Source organism: Pteropus alecto, unplaced genomic scaffold (assembly GCF_000325575.1).
Source record: "Pteropus alecto unplaced genomic scaffold, ASM32557v1 scaffold185, whole genome shotgun sequence".
NCBI lineage: Eukaryota > Metazoa > Chordata > Mammalia > Chiroptera > Pteropodidae > Pteropus > Pteropus alecto.
In genome coordinates, this window is record NW_006438088.1 from 7,868,650 (window position 1) to 7,877,940 (window position 9,291).

The window sequence follows — 9,291 nt, forward strand, 5'->3', positions numbered from 1 at the left end:
AAGGATCATACACCATGATCAAGTGGAATTTATTCCACAGATGCAAGGATGATTCAATATCTGAAAAATCAATGAATGTGATATAGCACATTAACAAAACAAAAGACAAAAATCATATAATCAACTCAATAGATGCATAAAAGCATTTGATAAAATTCAACATCCATTTATGATAAAAATTTTCAACAAAGTATGTATAGAGAAAACATGCCTTAACATAAAAAGGGCCATATATGACAACCCACAGCTAACATACTCAACAGTGAAAGCTGAAAGCTTTTCCTCTTAGATCAAGAATAAGACAAGGATGCCCCATCTCACCATTCTTGTTCAACATAGTATCGTAAGTCCTAGAAAAGAAAAAATAAATAAAAATCATCCAAATTGGAAAGAAAGTAGTAAAATTGTCACTATTTGAAGATGACCTGTTACTATTTATAGAAGACCCTAAAGATTCCACTAAAAAACTATTAGTTAGAACTAAAAAAATGAATTCAGTAATGTTTCAGGATACAAAATTAATATACAAAAATTCATTGTGTTTCTATACACTATTAATGAACTATCAAAAAGAGAAATTAAGAAAACAATTCCATTTATAATTGTATCAAAAAAGAATAAAATACCTAGGAATTAATTTAACCAGGGAGGTGAAAGACCTGTACTCTGAAAACTATAACACATTGATAAAAAAAAAAAAAAAAGAAAGAAAGAAAGAAAAAGAAAAAAAAAAATGACACAAATAAATGAAAGGATATATCATGCTCACAGATTGGAAGAATTAATATTGTTAAAATGACCATACTAATCAAAGTGGTCTATAGATCCAGTGCAATCCCTAACAAAATACTAATGGCATTTTTCAGAGAACTAGAATAAATAAACCTAAAATTTGTATGGAACTAGAAAAGACCTTAAATGACTAAAGCAATCTTGAGAAAGAAGAGCAAAGCTAGAGGTATCACACTCCCTGATTTCAAACTATACTGCAAAGCTATATTAAAACAGTATGGTACTGGCACAAAACCATATATAGATCAATGGAGCAGAATAGAGAACCCAGAAATAAACCTACACTTAGGAAGACAATTAATTACAACAAAAGAGGCAAGAATTTACAATCGGGAAAAGGCAGTCTATTCAATAAGTGATCTTGGGAAAACTAGACAGATGCATGCAAAAAAAAAAAAAATGAAGATGGAGCACTTTCTTACACCATTTACAAAAATAAAATGTATTAAAGACTTAAATGTAAGACTTGAAATCATAAAACTCTTAGAAGAAAACATAGACAGTAAACTCTTTGATATTGGTCTCAGTAGTATTCTTTTGTATATATGTCTCCTCAAGCAAGGGCAACAAAAACAACAATAAACAAATGGAACTACATCAAACTAAAAAGCTTTTGCACAGCAAAGGAAATCATAAACAATGAAAAGGCAACATACAGAATAGGAGAAGATATTTGCTTATAAGATCATTTGTTGAAATGATATATCTCATAAGGAGTTAATGTCCAAAATTTATAAATATATAAAGAGTTCATGCAATTCAACATCAAAAAACAAACAATTGGAATAAGAAATGGACAGAGGACCTAAGCAGACATTTCTCCAGAGGAGACATATAGTTGGCAAATGGACACATAAAAAGATGCTCAACATCACTAATGATCAGGGAAATGCAAATCAAAACCACAATGAGATACCACCTCACACTTGTCAGAATGGCTATTATCAAATAGACAAGAAATAACAAGCGTTGGTGAGGATTTGGAGAAAAATTAAACTTTCATGCACTGTTGGTGGGATTGTAAATTGGTACAACCACTATGGAAAATGGTATGGAAGATCCTCAAAAAAATCAAAAGTATAACTACCATATGACCCAGTAATTCCTCTTCTGGGCTATTATTTGAAGAAAACAAAAACACTAATTAGAAAAGATATATGCAGCATTATTTAAAATAGTCAAGATATAAAAACAACCTAGGTATCCACCAATAGATGAATGGATAAGGAAGATGTGATACACACACACACACACACACACACACAATGAAATATTACTCTGCCGAACACACAAAAGTAAAATCTTGCTGTTTGCAACAACATGAATGAACCTAAAGGGTATTACACGAAGTGAAATAAGTGAGACAGAGAAAAACAAATACCATATGATTTTATTTATATGTGGAATCTAAAACACAAAACAAAGCAAAACAGAAACAGACTTGTCTACAGACATGCCACTCTGAACATATCCTATCTCATCTGATCTCGGAAGCTAAGCAGGGTCAAGCCTGGTTAGTACTTGGATGGGAGACCACCTAGGAATACCAGGTGCTGTAGGTGTTTAAAAATAAAAAAAGAAAGAAAGAAAAACAGAAACAGACTCATAGATATAGAGAACAAACTTATAGTTACCAAAGAAGAGGGGGGAGAGGGATGGGTGAAAAAGATGAAGTAGATTAAGAGGTACAAACTTCCAATTATAAAATAAATAAGACATAAGTATGTAATGTACAGCACAGGGAACATAAATAACATTGTAATAACTTCATACAGTGACAAAGGGTTACCAGACATATTGTGGTGATCACATCATAAGGTACATAAATGAAGAATCACTGTGTTATACACCTCAAACTAATATAATATTTTATGTCAACTATACTTTAATAAAACAAACAAAAATAAGATTTTTAAAAAAGATATCTTCTGTCCAAAAAGTAGGGAATTAAGAGAGGTGAAATAAAATGTATGCTTTTATGTAACAATGCTATTTGGATCAAAATAAATAGCATAATTCATTATTCTAACTTATATTCAAGGTATAATTAAAGAGTTAATGTATCTAGTTTAGACTTAAAGCTATGTCACTCCTAAGTGCAATGTGATTCTTTTTCTAACTAGACTCAACTGTTATCATTCAATTTCTCATGCTGTTCTAATTTTTGTAATCTCCTCAGCCCAAAATCAAACAGGTTAAAGTGTTGGGAGTAGGAGACACAAGGAAATACTTCTTCCAATAATCTTTTCCATGAAAATATTAAAGAATGGCATTTCTTTCTGTTTTATTTTTAGCCCGATAAAGTTGATGTTAAAATTGTCACTTATAATCAGAGGCCTTAGGAAGCATCTCCATTGCTCCAGCCTTCGGCAAAACTTCAGACTGCAAACAACGCTCTGAAACTCAACCACTTCCCCTGGTTCTAACACTAAAAGCAAGTGCTTGCCCTCATTACTTTAGTGAAGATCTTATCTCCCCTTGTTTTTATTCTTCTGATAGGCTACCCTGGTACTTCTCCTCTTGGGTGGAATAGAAAAGTGCTTTTTATATTTGCTTTCCTCGAAGCTCAAACTGGAACAATACCATTAACAACATGCAGTCACACACACACACACACGCGCGTGCGCGCGCACGCGTCACAGTATTAGTCTCCCAAGAGCCTGAGGGCTCATGGTACAGACTTTCCTAAAATCTCTCAAAGGCTCACAAAACCCAAAGAAGCAGCATCTGGTCCCAGCATGCCCCATACCTCTTGCTGAGCAGCCCAAGCCTGGCACTAGTGGCAGCTGGCCTCAGTTTCTGGCTTGGCCTCTGGAGGCACCTGTAAGCCCAACATATGTGGCAGCCATCTGTTGATTGCTTGGTGACTCTTACTAGGTGGCCCCAGAAGTACATAGTCTATGGCTGAACTTGGTCTACATCTGGGCACCTCCCAGGACGCCCTTGAGCCGGCACACCCAGTGACCTGCTTTGACTGGAAACAGAGCCAGAGCACCACCCAGGACAGCATCTGAGGAGGACACAATCCGAGGGCAGACTGGGCAGGCACCAGAGCCCTGATAAAGTGAATCTTGCTCTATAAGTTCAATCCCTTACTAGCCAATCCTCAATCCCTCCCATCGACATGCAAACAGCAACCAAGGCTCAACTACAACAGGAAGGCACATACAACCCATACACCAGGGAAGACTGCACCACTGGGCCCCACAGGACACACTACATAAAGCCACTCAACTAAGACCAGTAGACTTGGGAGCCCTACCTAATACATAGAAACAAACACAGAAAGGCAGCCAAAATAGGGAGACAAAGAAACATGTCCCACATGAAAGAACAGAACAAACCTCCAGAAAAAGAACTCAACAAAATAGAGACAAGCAATTTACCAGATGCAGAGTTGAAAACACTGGTTATAAGGTTGCTCAATGAACTTAAGGGAAAAGTAGATAAACTCAGTGAGAACTTTAACAAAGAGATAGAAAACATAAAAATGGAGATGAAAAACGTAAAAGGGAACCAGTCAGAAATGAAGAATATAATATGTGAGATGAAGAGTACATTAGGGAGAATCAACAGATTGGATAAAGTGGAGAATCGAATCAGCGACTTAGAGGATGGAGTAGCAGAGAACACCCAATCAGAAGAGCAACAACAACAAAAAAGAATTCAAAAAATGAGGATAGTTTAAAGAGCTTCCGGGACAACATTAAGTGTACCAACATTTGCATCATGGGGAGAGAGAGGAAGAAATTGAAAACCTATCTGAAGAAATAACAACAGAAAACTTCCCTTACCTGGTAAAGGAAATAGACATATAACCCCAGGAAGCTTGGAGAGTTCCAAACAAGATGAACTCAAAGAAGCCCACACGAAGATACATCATCATTAAAATGCCAAAGTTTAAAGACAAAGAAAGAATCTTAAAAGCAGCAAGAGAAAAGCAGTTATTTACCTACAAAGGAGCTCCCATAAGACTGTCAGCTGATTTTTCAACAGAAATTTGCAGGCTGGAAGTTTGGCACAAAATATTCAAAATGATGAAAAGCGAGGACCTACAACCAAGGTAACTCTACCCAGCAAAGCTATAATTTAGAATTGGAGGCCAGATAAAGAGCTTCCCAGACAAGAAAGAGCTAAAGGAGTTCATCACCACAAGGCCAGTATTACAGGAAATGTTGAAGGGACTCCTTTAAGATGAAGAAAAAAATATGTATCGAAAATATGGATAATAAAATGTCAATAACTACATATTTATCAACAAGCACTTCAAATGAAAAAAATTAAATGCTCCAATCGAAAGATAGGGCAGCTGAATGGATAAGAAAACAAGACCTTTACCCATTCTGCCTACAAGAGACTCACTTCAGATCAAAAGACACACATAGACTGAAAGCAAAGGGATGGAAAAAGATATTTCATGAAAATGGAAATGAAAAAAAAATCTAGAGTAACAATACTTATACCAGAAAAAATAGATTTTAAGACAAAGTCTATAAGAGACAAAGAAGGATCCAGTAATCCTACGTCTGAGTATCTGAAGAAACCAAAAACACTACTTTGAAGGGACATGTGCATCCATATGCTCATTACAGCATTACTTACAATAGCCAAGATATAGAGGCAACCTGGGTGTTCATCAGTGGATGAATGGATAAAGAGATGGTACATATATACAATGGAGAATTACTCAGCCATAAAAATAAATAAATAAATAGATAGATAGATAGATAGATAGATAGATAGATAAATAAATAAATAAATAAAATCTTAACATCTGCAAAACATGGCTGGACCTAAAGCGTTTTATGTTGAGTGAAGAAAGTTAGATAGAGAAAGACAAATGCCACATGACTTCACTTTCGTGTGGAATCTAAAGAACAAAAAAATAAATAAATAAAACAGAAACAAACTCATAGGCACTGAACTTTTTGAGGGTTACCAGATGGAAGAAGGATGGGAATAGGTGAAAAAGAAAAAGGGATTAAGAAGTACAAATTGGTACTTACAAAACAGTCATGGGGATGTAAAGTATAGCATAAGAAATATAGTCAATAATATTGTAATAACTATGTATGGTGTCAGATGGGCACTAGATTTATAGGGGTGCTCACTTCAAAAGTTATATAAATATTTAATCACTATATTGTACACTTGAAACTAATATAATGTTGTATCCCAATTATAATTTAAAAATTAAAAATATTTTTAATAAATATTTAGAAAGAATAAATAAGACCATGTAAAAATATGTATATAAAAGAAATACCTATTCAAATGCAAAATAGTTCTTTTTCTCTTTATCTTCCAAGGTCAGTGAAAGAAGGTTCTCACAATTTTACAACTATTTTAAAAAATCAGACTAACTATATATCGCCACTTTCGTAAATATTTATCCAATTTAATCCTCAAAATAAGCCTGGAGACATTAGTCCCCACATTTTTGCAAATAAGGAAATTGGCTTAAAGAGGAAGAGCTGAGACATGCCCAATACCCCAGGAGCCAAACTTGAAAGAGTCTCATAATTTCAGCGCCTAGGCATGTCCATTGTATTTTAGCTATTCCAGTGATCTGTGGGCTCACCTGGTTCACTATTCCAAATAAAAGAAAACGTTGCCTTTGCTTTCTAAATAGCTATCTTCCAAACATCTTCAGCCTAGTAAATCTTGAAATTTTTCCAACGCTTCTCTATGGGCGAGTAAGGCAGGTCCTTCACGGATTTCTAAAAATAAATTAGAAAAGATGACCTCTAAGACATGTTTTAATTCTAAAACTCATGATTCTATGAAATTACACATAAAAAAATAGCAGAGAAAACACGTTTAACAAATACATATTTAAACATGACGGTTAGGGTATGTGAGAGTCCTGCCGTGTTTAAGACATAAAATTGCACCATTGGACAAATATTAAAATGACCTAGAAATTAAAAAAACAAAAACAAAAAAAAAACCGAGAGCCTCACCTTCAGAGATTATGGTTTAATTAGCCTGACAAAGAGCTCCCAAATTAAAAGTTCTTCTTAAACTTCTTTTAAAAAAAAACTTTAAAATTCCCACAGGTAATTATAATGTGCAGCCAGGACTGAGCACCACTGATTGGAGTTTATTGCAGGGGTGTCTGTGGGGAGTTCGGAGAATGGAAGCTGAGCAGAGGACAGGTCAATAACTTTCTCTTCCTGAGAGTCTACGTTTCTGCTTGTGTTAGAGATTGTGGGAATAAACACCATAAGAGTCTTCCATGGGTATTAGTCTGGGAAGGCTTTTAAAGGAGGTAAAGCTTAAGCAGAGTTTTTAAAGAGAACAGAGTATAATTTTATTGTAAGAATAGAGGAGCCAAGATTAGGTCAGGGACTTAGAAGAGTAAAAGTGAATTATGTTCAGAGATGGAACAGAGCTTTTAACTGACAGCTGTTAAGGAACACTAAAACTTCATCATCAAAACTTTGTTTCCTCTAGGTACTCAATAAATAGTAATTAAATTTCATTGTAATTAAATTGAAATAATCTTAAATGGAAAACCCTTAAACGGCTCAAGCTGAATTTTGTACTCATCACTTCATTTAATCCTGGGTCTGCTCTTAAAGATTTAGAAATATTAAGACCCCAAAATCATTCTCTTCAGTCTTTCTTCCCACCATATATTATCTTTCTAGCAGCACAAAGAATAGACATGTATACTATGAGCAACTTTCTCTCTTTATTTTCAGCAAACCAAATGTCACCTTGACCCCATTCAATGAAAGATGACTTTGAGATCTTATAAAATTTCCCACAAACATTCACAAACATAGTGGGTAACTCGTAAGAGTCCTATGATGATGGTCACATGACCATAAAAAATAGATATTTAATAAAGCATTTCCACTGAATTTTAGAATCTAATAATACCTTAAGTGTTATACCTAGTTTCTTTTTTAAATTTATAAAATGTTTTTCATCCTTTTTTTAAATATCATTTTTGCTTCCTAGAGGGAGCAGAGTCAAATGTGGAGAGTTTGACTAATAATTGACAGTGAAATTTTAAACAGACTTGCTTGAAAATCTTTCCTTGGGGACCGTGCAATCATCTTTTAAAGATCAGCAGCCCCAGCATCAAATAAGGTTTTACCAGTAGCCATTATCCACAGGTAGCAAAACATGGCCAGATTAAACAGAGCATCCTTACCATCTTTAGGTAGAAACATGGCATACGGTATGCTGGACTCATTAATAGGATCTGTGGGAATAGTATAATATCTGATCTTAAAAAACATTGGAATAGTCACAGTTTGTTGTTGATGCCACTATACCTCAACTATAAATTCATTCATTCACCCATTCATTCATTCAGCAAACACTGAGGCTACACTATGTGCCAGATGCCGAACAGGACAGGCTATTCTCTGTTCTCACAGTTCAGTTGGGAAAAACTACCACTAAACAGACAAACAAATTAAAAATTACGATTAAAAATTGAAAAACAAACATTGTGAAGATAATAACAGTGAGTTATATGTGGGGTTAATGAAAGGGAACCAGCCCTGCACACAGTCAAGAGAAGGAATTCAAGAGAGAAGACGGCTCTAGATGAGGCTGGAGAGGAAGGAGGTCACGGTCACGTTGCACGGGACTATTTTTCTATTCAGCCCAGATCCTCTCTGCTGCGCAGTGCCAGGAGTTCAGGCTAGCCAAGGACATCTTCTGCAGGACCAAAACCAAGCCTGTGCCTGGCTGTCTCCTTTGTGAAAATTCTACCGCAGCAGACTGTCTTGCGCCGTGTACACACACACATACTACTGTATTTGTCTGTTTGTGTATCTGTGTTGTATGTGTGTTGGGGGAGAGGGGTTCCTGACATAATTCAGGTTTTTAATAAAGTTAATATTTTTTTTCTCCTGTGGCTGTGAACTTAATTTTTCAAGAAAACTACATGGGCAATGACTCTTGAGTATAGCTTGTGCAGGAAGTTCAAACTTACTGACAGTATGGTGGCTTCCCCAATGAGCCCTATGAATCCTCCAATTTGCTGGCTTTGGGGAATGAGTGGGGAATAGGAGTTCCATAGCAAGAGTTGAAAAGGCTGTGATGCATATCAGCAGTTAGGACACATCTCAAGGGAACCTCTGTAAAAAGTCACCAGTGGTTTGAAATTTTCAATCTTTTAAACTCCATATCTACTTTTGATAAACATAAAAACCTCATATACTGTTATGAGTTGAATTGTGTCCCTCCTCTGCAAAGAAAAATATGTTGAAGTCCTAATCCTCAGTATCTGTGACTGTGACCTTAGTTGGAAATGGGGTCTTTGCAGATGATCAAGTTCAGATGAGGTCATTAGCCTGAGATCTAATACAGTATGACTGTATCCTTATAAAAAGTGATGCATCTGCAAATCCAGAAATGCCAAAGATTGCCAGCAAACCGGTAGGAGCTAGGTGAGAGGTATGCAACAGGTTCTCCCTCCAAAGGAACCAGACCTGCTGATACCTTGATCTTAAACTTGTAGCCTCTAAGACTGCA

The 9,291-nt window shown here is 35.6% G+C and overlaps 1 pseudogene; it reads left to right on the forward strand.

Moving 5' to 3' along the window:
* The first annotated feature begins 2,235 nt into the window (after positions 1-2,235).
* On the forward strand, positions 2,236-2,354 carry LOC112482572 (annotated as a pseudogene).
* Positions 2,355-9,291: the final 6,937 nt, after the last annotated feature.